General features: G+C 40.5%; 1 protein-coding gene across 5 annotated transcripts in view; it reads left to right on the top strand.

Moving 5' to 3' along the window:
• The first annotated feature begins 3,064 nt into the window (after positions 1 to 3,064).
• Positions 3,065 to 14,426, top strand: part of Atg4c (autophagy related 4C cysteine peptidase) — a 64,663-nt gene continuing 53,301 nt past the window's right edge. For 2 of the 5 annotated variants that reach the window (XM_042681613.1, XM_042681604.1), the window contains exon 1: positions 3,097 to 3,186. The gene's annotated coding sequence lies outside the window, so the exon portion shown is untranslated. The other 3 variants (XM_042681638.1, XM_042681630.1, XM_042681622.1) reach the window with 3 other exon arrangements.

The following is a 14,426-nucleotide window of genomic DNA, read 5'->3' as shown; positions in this document are numbered from 1 at the left end:
TGGTAGCTGATGCCATGTCAGTGTTAGAGAATATAAGGTCCCTCTGTGACTTCTATGTGAAGTTATAAAAATAAAATGTATTCTGTTCCTTTTCCTAACTAATTAAAATTTGTTTTGGTATAAATCAACAGAAGGTTAATATTTGTTGAACAGGTAATTTAATTTGGTCTAATGTTCATAGAGATATTTTATAAATCCAAGCTTTGTTTTTCAAGTCCTGTTAATGCAAAATTCAAAAATAAAATATATTCACCTTTATTTATTTATTTTTTGGGTCCGGTCATGGGGCCTGAACACTGTACTTCAGATCTTCAGCTCAAGTCCAGCGCTCTACCACTTTGAGCCACAGTGCTACTTCCGGCTTTTTTCTTTTTGCTTATGTGGTGCTGAGGAATTGAACCCAGGGTTCTCATGCATGCAAGGCAAGTGCTCTGCCATTGAGCCACCTTCCCAGCCCCTATATTCACCTTTATACACCAAATCTTTATGCACTTATTCATGGTGATTCTTCTAAACAATCAGAAAGAGGTCTATATCTCAAAATACAGGAACCACAGTATGAAAACAATTTTTTTTTTTTGGTCTGGTCGTGGGCCTGGGCACTGTCCCTCAGCTTTTCAGCTCAAGGCTAGCGCTCTACCACTTGGGCCACAGCACCACTTCCAGCTTTTTTCTTTTTGCTCATGTGGTGCTGAGGAATCGAACCCAGGGCCTCAGGCATACAAGGCAAGCACTCTACCACTGAGCCACCTTCCCAGCCCGGAAAACAATTATTTTGTTTGTTCACTCACTCTAATAAATGATCTAGTTGGTATTCTGTCATACCCTGTTTGATGGGTTAAATGATTGGCTCAACATGTGAGTAGCAAATGGATAGATTTAGTTACTCTAGTTATCTCCTTAGAATAAAAAATAAATAAAAAATGGACTCATTTTCCTTTTGTGGTAGCAGAGTCTTGTAATTCTAGCATCTGGAAGGCTGAGGAAGGAAGATCACAAGTTCAAGGCCTGCCTGGGCTACATAGATTTTACCTAAAAAACAAAACAAAAGCAGCATGCCCATGGCTCCTACCAGTAACACTAGCTACTTGAGAGACTGAGAATCGGAAGATTTGAGGCCAGCTGGGGCAGAAAAGTTTATAAGACTCCTTATCAAGCCATAGCTAATTGCAATGGTATGTGTCTATCATCCCAAAACATATGGGAAGCTGAGATGGGGAGGATCAAGATTCTCGGATAGCCCTGGCAGACAAGGAAGGAAGCTGGACAGGATACTCTACCTATGATCCCAGGATGACAATGTCATCAGGAAATGAATGATGGCTTCCCTACCTTTCCCAGTTTTCACAAAAAAGACTGTTTCATAAGTTGAAAATTCCCTTTCTCCTCATCCTGGGCTTTGAATTCTGGGCCTGGGTGCTGTCCCTAAGCAACTTTTGTTCAAGGTTAGCACTCTATCCCACTTGAGCTACAGCATCATTTCCAGCTTTTCTTTTTCTTTTTTTGGTGATTAGTTGGAAGTAAGAGTCTCTTGGACTTTCCTGCTTGAGCTGACTTTGAAACAAGATCCTCAGATCTCAGCCTCCAGAGCAGCTAGGATTGTAGGTGTGAGCCACTGGTGCCTGGCTTAAGGCGAAAGTTTTAACCAAGGGAGAAAGAGAAACATTTTCTGCTCCCCATACTTAAAATGGGAGTTAAGGACTCAAGATGACAAGTGTTATTTGCTGCCTTTATTCTCTTAGAGCTGGGGGAATAGATGCTTGTCAGTAACTCCAAATCCTTAGACAATCATTTTGGGTGGGTAAATTGGGTGGAGTACAACCAAAACGCAGGTGACCTTCAGTTTTACCATTTCCAAGGATAAAACAGATTTAGATTGTCACAACTCCCACCCCAATCTTCTAATTTAATATTAAAAGCAAATGTTAGTGGGGAGCTTACATAATTTCTAAGTTTACTTCTTAATTTAATTTGTGGGCCTGGCCCTTTTGGTATATGCTGAAAATAACAATTTCCTTTTTTCCCCCCTGTATCTACCTTGTCTCAAAAAGAAGCTTCAAATAGGTGGATTAGCTCCGAGGCCAGAGCAGAAAGAATACTCTATCCTAAAAATAAACCAGTGAAAAACTGCTTTTGGCCCAGTATGGCCCCAAAATATAACAAAACACCACCTAATCCAAACCTCTAAACACGCAAAACTTGAAAAATGTTTCTGGATAGTTTTTATTCCCGTGTTGTTTCATAGTTAAGCAGCATAGCCTTAAATATTTCTAAGTTCTGTGATTTCCTATGCATTTCAGGAGAAATGTCTTTTAGTTCTGTTCCAACGAAATCTGTGGCACCTAAGAATACTGTAGGCTCACATTGAGCAATAATTAGTATTTGTCTCGACAGCTCTTAAAAATGAGGCCTCCTCTTATATAACCGTAACCTCTTCGTGCATCACCTTTATAATAACACTAAAAAAGAAAAAAAAGAAAAAAAAAGTAAGGCCTCCTTGAAAGGAACCTGAATGTGGAAAATGAATGCACAAATGGATGTTTTCCAATTACCTAGCCTATAGTTCCAACTTTAGGTTTGCTAGGAGTACCCTAACAACAGGATAAGAGAGGGTACTTTTTGTTTTGTTTTTAAAATCAAAGCCAGGCTCGGTTAGAGAGCTACAAAGGCGGGGGGGAGGGGGGGGCGGTGAGGGGGACCGCAGCGCACGCTGGACCTTGTAGTTCCTTCGCCGCAGGCAAGCGTGATTATGTTGCAAGGCATGCTGGTAGTTGAAGTCCAACCCCTAAACAGAAACGTACGGCAGCCGCAATGTCTTATCATAGAGACAAGCCTTAGGTTGTTTCCGGATGGATTCTCTCTCGGTGCTGGCTGCCTTGCTGACTAGAAAGCTGGAGTAGAACCGGTGGAAAAGAAGCTCCGGGCGGAGCGCTTCAGCCGCCGCCGCCCTTCGGGATGCTCCCGTGTCCCGGAAGTGACTGGCGAATGGGTCGACAGCGGAGGCCGTGCCTCCGACTATGGTGGCCCGGCGGGGCCTCGGGCGCGCAGTTCCTGCCGCCACGGCGCCGAGGCCGCAGTGACTGCGGGCGCGTGGTGGTTCTGGTGGCCGCCGCCGCCCGCGCCGCGGCGGTTCCTCGGTCGGTGACTGCTTTACATTTGTACAGTTCTCCAGCGTCTTCTGTTTCGGTGAGGGTTCCGCTCCAGACCCGCGGAGTCGAGGTGGCTGGGAGTGACTATCTCCTGCCCCGAGTGACGGGGTTTCCCGGGGGCCCTGCCCGCGGTGAAAGGACCCGTGGCCGGCCGTCTGGGGCCTTGAGGGGTCTTTGGACGCGCCCTTCGTCTCCCCTTCACGTGTCATCCATCTGTCTTTGTCGTCTGTCTCCTCCTCGCCCTGTCCTGGGCTGCAAAGACAGCAAACATGTGGGCCAGCGATTCTCTTCTTAACCTGAGGATTTCCTAGGTGCTCCTGGCACCACCCTGGCTGTAGCATTTAACACCTTCCCTGTGTCAGTCAGCTCGGGTTTTCTTCTTTTAATGCAGACAAGCAAAACCAAACTTAAGCTCAACTCCAGATCTCAATCCCTTTTCTTGCGACCTTTTCCCCCTGGGGGTGGTCTTTGTTGCCACTTCAGATATACCTATGCCTTTAGCATAGTTTCCCTCAAGCTCCTAATCTCATCCACACCTCAGAACTTTTGAGGTTAAAAGTCTAGAATCTTAAAGATGATGGCTACATAGACGAGACCCCAAAGGTCCGTGAGGCATGACTCTCTGCCTGTTGAGCTTGTATATCTTCAAATAGTTGTACAAGGAAGTTTCAGTTTAATATGTCCATCGATGTGTAATCTGATTGTTGGTTTACATTTTTTTGTATTGATTATTTTCCCACATGGGATTCACTGCTACCCTAGCGTTAAGAGAATGCCTGGCCATACAGTTACTTAGATGCGGATTTTCTTGTTTTTCATTTACTGACCACATGTCTCAGTGGAGTCTTTGAAATGATGTGTCAGTTGATAGCAGACACAAGGGAGTCATCTTTCCTTTTTGCTTGCTTGTGATTTGTAATTAAGTTATGAATCATTGGAAGTCCCAGAGGTATTGGAAAGGCTTTAAAAAGGTAAAGTCAGTGTATTTTCTGAGTGTTAAAATGATAAAGCTTTTCCCCTAGAGTTTTTGATTAGTCTAATAATCTGAGGCTAGTTCACTTGCTATAAAAAATTGTTGAAGGGCTGGGAAAGTGGCTCAGTGGTAGAGCACTTGCCTTGCATGCATGAGGCCCTGGGTTTGATTCCTCAGCACCACATAAGCAAAAAGAAAAAAGCTGGAGTGGCGCTGTGGCTCAAAGTGGTAGAGCACTAGCCTTGAGCTGAAGAGCTAAGGGACAGTGCCCAGGCCCAGAGCTCAGGCCCCATGACTGGACCCCCTACCCCCAAAAAATAGTTAAAAATTACAAAGTGAGCAATGCAAGGAATTATATAATTTAGCAAAAAGGTTAAAAACTGCTTAATGAATGCTTTTCCTGTAAAATGGGATGTGAGTTTTGAAAAATATGTTTGTGATGATTTGTAATGAGGTGTTTCTAGATCATTTGATAGCTCTGGTAAACAGCTTTTTGCGTTTGCAGACAGAAATTTTGTCCTTCATTTCTGGGGATTATACAACTGAAGTTTGTGGCTCCCTCACCCACTGCCTTTTTTTTTTTTTCCTGTGGGTCCTGGGGCTACAACTCTGGGCCTGGGTGTTGTCTCTGAGCTTCTTTAGCTCAAGACTAGCTCTCTACACTGGAGCTACAGCTCCACTTCCAGCTTGTGTGTGTGTGTGTGTGTGTGTGTGTGTTGTGTGTGTGTGTGTGTGTGTGTGTGTTGTGTGTGTGTGTGTGTGTGTGTGTGTTTAGCTACAGCTCCACTTCCAGCTTGTGTGTATGTGTGTGTGTGATTAAGGAAATGAGTCTCATAAACTTTCTTGCCTGGGTTGGCTTCTGACTGAGATCCTCAGATTTCAGTCTCCTGAGTAGCTAGGATTATTATGGCGTGAGCCACTGGCTTTTTTTTTTTTGGTTGGTCATGGGGCTTGAACTCTGGACCTGGGCGCTGTCCCTGAGCTCTTCAGCTCAAGGCTAGCGCTCTACCACTTGAGCCACAGCGCCTCTTCTGGTTTTTTGGTGGTTTATTGGAGATAAAGAGTCTCACAGACTTCTCCTGCTCTGGCTGGCTTTGAACGGTGATCCTCAGATCTCAGCCTCCTGAGTAGAAAGGATTAGAGGCATGAGCCAGCTGCACCTGGCTTTTTTTTTTAATTAAAAAAAATTTTTTTTGTGCTGGTACTGGGGCTTGAACTTAGGACCTTGTACTCTCACTTGAGTTTTTCACTCAAGGCTGGTGCTCTACCATTTGAGCCATACCTCCACTTCTTTTTCTTATTCTTATACATAGAATTTTTTTTTTTTTTTTTTTGCCGGTCCTGGGGCTTGAACTCAGAGTGTGTCCCCAAGCTTCTTTTACTCAAGGCTAGCACTCTACCACTTGAGCCACCACTACTTCCAGGTTTTTCTGTTTATGTGGTACTGAGGAATCAAACCCAGGGCTTCATGTGTGCTAGGCAAGCAGTCTACCACTAAGCCACATTCCCAGCTCCTATACTAAATAATTTTTAATAGTAAGATTATATTTATTTATTTTTTAAAATGAGACTGAGTTATGTAGCTGTCCTGAAATTTGCTCTAAGCCCAAATTAGCCTTGAATTTTGATCTTCCTGCCTCAGCCTTCCAAAGTGTTGTCCATATCATGTATTTAAGCAATATATCAGTATGTTTCAGTAAAACAAATATATTAAAATTTATACTCTGTCAATTTGAAGTTATTCTTAGTGAATCTGAAATGGTTTCAGCTGTGTTTACTATTTGAGGCTAAATGTAGAATATTTCAGATTAATTTACTGAATTAATTTGTGGAATTCTTTGTTAGAAAAATGATAAGAACCTACACATTATTTGAACTTTCTATATCTTTTTGAGATTTCTAGGTTTCCAACTGATATTTTTTCCTGAGATTTTATTTATTTATTAGAATACTTACTATTTAATGAAATAATGAAAACATTTATCACTAAGAACATCTTATCCTTATCTCTGTACTAGCTGCTTTTAAAGTCTTATTTCTATTAATTATAACAAGCTAGTGAGCTATTCAATACTATTTATATTTAGTAGGCAGACACTAAAGCTCATAGTGTTTACTTTAATACAGTTCTTTTTTGACTCCCAAGTACCACAACTGCAAAGATTGGTTTTATCTATAATTTATAAATAATATTAACACATACTTGCATAACATGTATTCTGTACCACATGCTTGACTAGTTGTTGGGGATAGAGCTGAGAACAAGAGACAAAAAGAAATCTCTGCTCTTTGTGAAATTTATACTCTAGTGGAATGTTGGATATGTAAAACTTTGTCTTCAAGAACTAGAAAGACTAATGCATATATATTAGATATTTATGTTTTACAACATTAAAATTAAAAAGTGAGATCAAGTAGGGAAAGTTTGCTGGGCGCTGGTGGCTCACTCCTGTAATCCTAACTACTGAGGAGGCTGAGATGTGAGAATTGGGAAGACAGTCTAGGCAAGCTTCTTAACTGTGAGACTTTTTATCTCCAATTAGCCACCAGAAAACTGGAAATGATGCTGTTGCTCAAAGTGGTAGAGTGCCAGCCTTGAGCAAAAGTGTTTAGGGACAGTGCCTGGGCCATGAGTTCAAGTCTCATGACTGACCAAAAAGCAAAGCAAAACAAAAGCAAAAAAGCAAAACAAAACTAGGGAAGATTCCATAAAGAAGGTAAGATTTAATCTGGAATTTAAATAGAATAGTAGAAATTGAGAGAAAAATAAAATTGTTAAAGCTAAATTATACAGGAAAAAAATTAGGGATGGTGGCAAATAATGGACCAGTTGGTATCTTATAACCACTTTATCTTCATTTTTTCTTACTATAGATAAATTAATAATTTTTGGCACCATGTTCAGTGATTTAGATTTTATTAACTAGCCACTCTTTTAGACCATAGTGATTTAGTAGTGAGTAAATATAGTCTGTATGCTAAGAAATGCGAAGTTACAGCTTTGTTAAATGCTTTTAAGAATGGAAAAGATTCAGATGGGCAAGGTCAGTAAAGAGATTGTTGGATGGATCTAGATGAGAGTTGATATATGAAGAAGAATAAGTGAAGATAGGAGTGGGTACATTCCCAAGTTGTTTGGGGATAGAACTGGGCAATGGAATGTAAATACATATTCCATTTATATTATATATATGAAATATATATTCAATTACTCATATATAATTTAAGTATATATAATATATATTATATATATATAGTTTTTTGGCAATAATATTCCAAGGTTAATTTCTTAATTTTTCCCTTATATGTCATTATTTTACTTTAGTATATTTGAGTAATGGTTTATGTGCAATAAGTTTTTTTTGTATAGTTTTTCCTTGAATGAGGAGGAATCAAGTTCTAGATAAATGCATTTGGAAATGTGTTGGAACTTGTTTTGAAGTTATATGTAATATATTAAAACATGGCTCAGCACCCGTGGCTTATGCCTGTAGTCCTAGCTACTCAGGAGGTTGAGATCTGAGAATCATGGTTTGAAGCTAGCAAGAGAAGAAAGTATGAGAGACTTTTTTTTTTTCTCTTTTAAACCAGCTGTGGGGCTTTAACTTAGGGCCTGGGTAGTGTCCCTGAGCTCTTTTTGCTCAAGGCTAGCACTCTACCACTTTGAGACACAGTGGTACTTATGTTTTTTTTTTTTGGGTCCGGTCGTGGGGCCTGAACTCTGGGCCTGGGCACTGTCCCTCAGCTCTTCAGCTCAAGGCTAGCTCTCTACTACTTGAGCCACAGTGCCACTTCTGGCTTTTTTCTTTTTGCTTATGTGGAGCTGAGGAATCGAACCCAGGGCCTCATGCATGCAAGGCAAGCGCTCTACCACTGAGCCACCTTCCCAGCCCGGTACTTCTGTTTTTGAGAGTGAGAGAGAAAAAGGCCTTATTTAAATGGTTTAGAAGCAATAATAACCAGTAGTAATTAACATGTTCAATGACAAAATCTTGGTTTCTAAATATCATTTCTCACTAAAGTGGACTAAATAAGCAGTCACAACAAAGTCTTTACCAGGACTTCATGGTAAAACACAGTTAACACTTAAGCAGGAGAATGTCTCATCTCCAGTTTACCTGTAAAAAGTGGAGGTATGGGGGCTGGGAAGGTGGCTCAGTGGTAGAGTGCTTGCCTTGCATGCATGAGGCCCTGGGTTCAATTCCTCAGTTCCACATAAGCAGAAAAAGCTGTAAGTGGTTCTGTGGCTCAAGTGGTAGAGTGCTAGCCTTGAGCTGAAGAGCTGAGGGACAGCACCCAGGGTTCAGGCCCATGGGAAAAAAAAAAAAGTGGAGGTATGGCTCAAGTGGTAAGAGTGTCAACCTGAGCAGAAAAGGCAGAGTGGCCCTGATTTCAAGCCCCACTACCATCGTGAAAAAGAGATAGGAAGAGAGAGGGAAAGAGGGAGGGAAAGAAGGAGAGAGAGAGGAAGAGAGAGAGAGAGAGAGACAGAGAGACAGAGAGAGGGAGAAGGAAGACAAACACATTTTAAAAGTAATTTGGAAACTATAAAGTATTATTTTGAAGTTTTCTCTAGACTGGCTCTGATGACACTACATAGAATACATAAGAATTTTGGCATTATCAGTTTGATCATAGGAATAGTCAAACCAAGCCAAGTCTTTGAGGGAACTAGAAGGATTAAAGTATAGTGAGTGCACTTTACCCTTTGTAGACAAAGGATTTTTTTTTTTTTTGGGTGGGTCATGGGGCTTGAACTCTAGGCCTGGGCACTATCTCTGAGCTCTTCAGCTAAAGGTGAGTGCTCTACCACTTGAACCACAGTGCTACTTCCTTTTGTTTGTTTTATGGAGACATAGTCTTCAGTTCTCTAAAGGAAACCTTTTTAAATAAAACACATTCTATTGGTTATACAGATGAGATTTCATTGTTACATTTCCAGATATGTATTTAATATATTCCAATGAATCTCGCCCCTCTTTCACTCTCCCTGAAGGAATACCTTTAAATTGAATCTTCAGCAGAGTAACCCTTAAATATACTTTTCTCTTGTTTATATAATCTAAAGATTTTAACTGTTCCTAATTTTATTCTGAAGCTCCTATTTACTCTAAATCATAGTTATTAACTTTATTGTGTGTGGTGATATGCGGTTCCACAAAGCAGTAGTATACTACGATACTACGAGTCTCTCTTTCTCAGAGCTGGGAAAAAAACATGATTGCTTACTCCCCCTTTTTTTTTTTTTTTTGGGTCTGGTCGTGGGGCCTGAACTCTGGACCTGCGCACTGTCCCTTAGCTCTTCAGCTCAAGGCTAGCGCTCTACCACTTGAGCCACAGCGCCACTTCCAGCTTTTTTCATTTTGCTTATGTGGTGCTGAGGATTCGAACCCAGGGCCTTGAGCATGCAAGGCAAGCACTGAGCCACCTTCCCAGCCTCTACTCACTCCCTTTTAACAACAAATTCTGTTTGCCAAAGTGAAGTTTCAGCCTAAGTTCTGATAATGAAATATATGTATAAATGTCTATATTTGCCTGGATGAAGTTGAAGATTTTATTACTTCATTGCTAAGATCATGTTGCCTATGACTTTGAAATTATCTTGAAAGGAGGCTGAGTATTCATTATGAGTCATGAAAGCCAGCAGGTCTGAGTTAGTTGTATCAATTGTGCAGTTTAGCTTCTTACCTGAATGGAGAAGCACTGATCCTTTGCTCTTCTTCACATTCACCATCTTGGTAACAAGTACTTCTTTGCCTTGAGTATCATCCTTCACCTTCAAGAAAAAAATAGTACTGATTTTCTTCACAAATGTTCTCTTTCTTCTGACAGAGTTTGTCTTGAATATAACACTTGTAGAGCTGTTAAGGAGCAGCCTTAATCTGATTTTTTTTTTTGGTACTGGAGTTTGAACTTGTTAAGATTTTTACTACTTAGTTGCATTCCTAATCACTAACTTGGAACTTGTGTGTCTATAGCCAGGCTAGCCTCAAACTCTAAATCTTCCTGCCTGAGACTCCCCAATGCTGGGATTATATGTGTGTGCCACCACTTTTGGCTGCATTTACATTGAAATCTTTGACCATCTAGAATTTACAAAGTATGAGGTAGTCATAGAGCTTTATTGTTTAAAACAGATTAGTTTGTTATTCTAGTCCTATTTATTAAAATAGCTATTTTTTTCCTAATTGATGTGAGATATTGCTAATCTCAGTGCTCAAATATGCTGGGATTTATTGCTCTACTTTCTAGTATGTTTTATTCGGTGTCATTCTGTGCTAATAAGAATAATAAATTTAAATAGTACTAAAGTTTAATTACTGTAGTTTTATAATGAATTTTAACATACTACCAGGCAAATCTCATTAGGAAATTTTGCTTAATTCTTTATAAAATGTCTCAATTTATAATACTTTACAACATGATTCAAGGGATCACCTTACAAAATAATCTCTGATTGCTCTAAAGAGTTTTAGAAACAGTCATTTAAATAAAGTTGGCCTTAATCTTTATGAAAGAATGGAATTTCATTTTAGTCATATGAAAAGTGGCCATATGACTTATTAAATAGTACAGTTTTAGCTTTACTTTGACCACAGATGATAATTTTGTTATCCTCAACTCTATATAAATAGTGAAAATAAAGTATTCAGATGTTTTATGTTTTATATTTGGAGATTTGGAGTTGAAATTCTTCAAAAATTTTGTATGAGCCAGGCGCTATTGGCTTACAACTGTAATCCTAGCTACTCAGAAGGCTGAGATCTGAGGATTGCGGTTCAAAGCCAGTCCAAGCAGGAAAGTCCATGAGAATCTTATCTCTAGTAAACCACCAGAAAACTGGAAATGGCACTCTGGCTCAAGTGGTAGAGCACTGGTCTTGAGTTGAAGAGCTGAGGAACAGTGCCTGGGCCCAGAGTTCAAGCCCCATGACCGACTAAAAAAAAAAAATTGTGTGTGTGTGTGTGTGTGTGTGTGTGTGTGTATGTATGTGTGTGTGTGTGTGTGTGTGTACTAGTATTGGGGCTTGAACCTCAGGCCTTGAACCCCTGCTTTGCTTTAGCTCTCAGGACTGGGGTTTCACCACATGAGCCTCATCTCTACTTTCTTCTTTAAAAGGGGCTGGGAAGGTGGCTCAGTGGTAGAGCACTTGCCTTGCATGCTCAAGGCCCTGGGTTCGATTCCTCAGCCCCACATAAGCAAAAAGAAAAAAGCCGCAAGTGGCTCTGTGGCTCAAGTGGTAGAGTGCTAGCCTTGAGCTGAAGAGCTGAGGGACAGCGCCCAGGCCCAGAGTTTAGGCCCCAGGACCGGACCAAAAAAAAAAAAATTTGCATTGGTCCTGCAGCTTGAACTCAAGGCCTGTGTGTTGTCCCTGAGTTATTTTGCTCAAGGTTAATGATCTACCACTTGAACCACAGCTCCACTTCTGGCTTTTGGTGCTTAATTGGTGTCTCATGAACTTTTCTGCATGGGCCAGTTTAAATTTTTTGAGGTCATATTAAGCTCAATAATTTCTGTGTTTGTTGTATATCTTACCTTGTTTGTTTATTGTTATTTTGGACTTACTATTTACGATGCACACTTTCCCTTTCAAAACACCTAACTTCTCATTGTCTTTATTTCTCTCAGTTACTCTAGTACATGTACATTTCCTTATTAATAACAACTATCCAGAGTGTTATTCAGAGTCATACTTTCTGATGCAGAAGAAAATATATGCATGCACATTCTCTTGCCTAAAAAATTTGGGTTTAGAAGATTCAAGGTTTATGGTTTTTTTTTTTTTGGTTGGTCATGGGGCCTGAACTCTGGGCCTGGGTGCTGTTCTTCAGCTCTTCAGCTCAAGGCAAGCACTCTACCACTTGAGCCACAGCACCATTTCTGGCTTTTTCTGCTTATGTGGTACTGAGGAATCGAACCCAGGGTCTCATGCATGCAAGGCAAGCACTTTACCACCAGCCCCGGTTTATGGCTCTTTAATAATAAACTTTAAATTCTAGGAACATGTATGTATTACAAAACTAAAAGTAAAAATCATAGGCCTAGATGAAGGAGAGGAGGTGGAATCCAAAGGGATAAGAAAACAATCAAAACTGGTTGCTGGTGGCTTATGCCTGTAATCCTTGCCACTCAGGAGGCTGAGATCTGAGGATCTCAGTTTTAAGCCAGTCTAGGTAGGAAAGTCTATGAGCCTCTTATCTCCAGTTAACCACCATAAAACTGGAAGGGGTGCTGTGATTCAAAGTGATAGAGCACTAGCCTTGAGCAAGAAAACTCAGGGACAGTGCCCAGGCCCTGAGTTCAAACACCAAGACCAACAACAAAACAAAACAAAACAAAACCAATTCAATAAAACAATAGGGGAAAATTTCCCAACTTGTGAGAGTCAGTCATTCAGGTACAAGAAACTTTGAGGACACTCAACAGATAAGATCAGAAAACAACCAGTGCAGACATATATTTATTTATTTATTTATTTATTATTGTAAAGATACTATACAGAGGGTTACAGTTACATGAGTGAGGTAATGAGTACACTTCCTCTTGAACATTGTTATCCCCTCCATTGTTTTCCCCCTACCATCCCCTCCCTCCCTACTTTCCCCGAGGTTCTTTTTTTTATTGTGATTACATAATTTCCGGAATTTCACAGTATTGTGGAATAATGATGCTCATTTAAAGTCACAAGTTCATTCTAACTTTCCTGGAGCAAATTGTCTATCACAGTCTGTAACATATAACGGTGTTCACATGTTATACACCATACATGTGATCAGCAGCATGGGGATATTTAGTAGTGGTTCGACCAGATGAGTGGGAGTTCTTTGTTTCTTAAGTCCTGTTAGTTTTGTTGTATCACCTAACATTTTGGATTTAGCATCTACTTATCAGGGAGACCATGTACCGTTTGTCTCTTCATTCTTGGCTTACCTCGCTCAACATGATTCCTTCTAGCTCCATCCATTTCCCTGCAAATGCCATTATTTTGTTATTTCTAATGGCTGCATAATATTCCATTGTGTATAGATACCACAATTTTTGGATCCATTCATCTGTGGTGGGGCATCTGGGTTGTTTCCATATCCTAGCTATTGTGAACAGTGCTGCAATAAACATGGAGGTGCACGTGTCCTTGTATATTGGTTCCTGTTGTTCAGGGTAGATGCCTAGAAGTGGTATGACTGGGTCGTAAGGGAGGTCAATCTTTAGCTTTCTAGGGACCCTCCAGACTGCTTTCCAAAGTTGTTGTATAAGTGTACATTCCCACCAGCAGTGTAATAGGGTTCCTTTCTCCACATCCCCTCCAGCATTTGTCGTTGGCTGATTTGTGGATGTGGGACATTCTGACTGGGGTAAGGTGGTATCTCAGGGTTGTCTTTATTTGCATTTCCTTTACCACCAGGGATGATGAACATTTCCTCATGTGTTTCTTTGCCATTTTTATTTCTTCATTTGAGAAGTCCCTCTTTAGTTCCCTTGCCCATTTAGTAATTGGTTTGTTAGGTTTGGGAGGGATTAGTTTCTTGAGTTCCCTGTATATACAGGATGTTAACCCCTTGTCTGATATATTGCTGGTAAATATTTTTTCCCAATTAGTTGATTATCTTTCTAGCTTAGTTGCGATAGATTTAGCTGTGCAGAAGCTCCCATTTGTCGAGTCTCTCTCCAACTTGTTGTGACCCTGGGACTCTGTTCAGGAAGTTCCTTCCTGTGCCTATTAGTTCAAGTGTTTCTCCTACTCTGTCCTGCAGTAGTTTCAGAGATTCAGGTTTAATGTTAAGGTCTTTAATCCATTTTGAGTTGATGTTGGTGCATGGTGATAGGCTGGGGTCCAAGTTTTCTGCATGTGGCCGCCCAGTTTTCCCAGCCCCAGCGGTTGAAGAGGCTGTGTTTCTTCCATTGTATGTCTTTGGCTCCTTTGTCGAATATCAGCTGGCTGTAGGCCTGTGGATTTATTTCTGGATCTTCTATTCTGTTCCATTGGTCTTCGGGTCTGTTTTTGTGCCAGTACCATGCTGTCTTTGTTAGTATAGCTCTGTAGTAGAGTTTGAAGTTCGGCATGGATAGCCCTCCCATATTGTCTTTATCCCCTAGAATTGTTTTGGCTATTCTAGGTCTTTTGTTGTTCCATATGAATTTTTGGACTGTTTTCTGTATTTCAGTGATGTACGTCATTGGGATTTTAATAGGAATTGCATTGAATTTGTATATTAGTTTTGGAAGTATTACCATCTTTATTATATTAAGTCGGCCTATCCAAGAGCATGGGAGGTCTTTCCATTTCCTAGTGTCTTCTGCAATTT

Source organism: Dipodomys spectabilis, unplaced genomic scaffold, assembly GCF_019054845.1.
Source record: "Dipodomys spectabilis isolate Male_0828 unplaced genomic scaffold, ASM1905484v1 ptg000002l, whole genome shotgun sequence".
NCBI lineage: Eukaryota > Metazoa > Chordata > Mammalia > Rodentia > Heteromyidae > Dipodomys > Dipodomys spectabilis.
The sequence above is the reverse complement of the archived record's forward strand: the minus strand, read 5'-3'. Positions and strand labels throughout refer to the sequence as shown.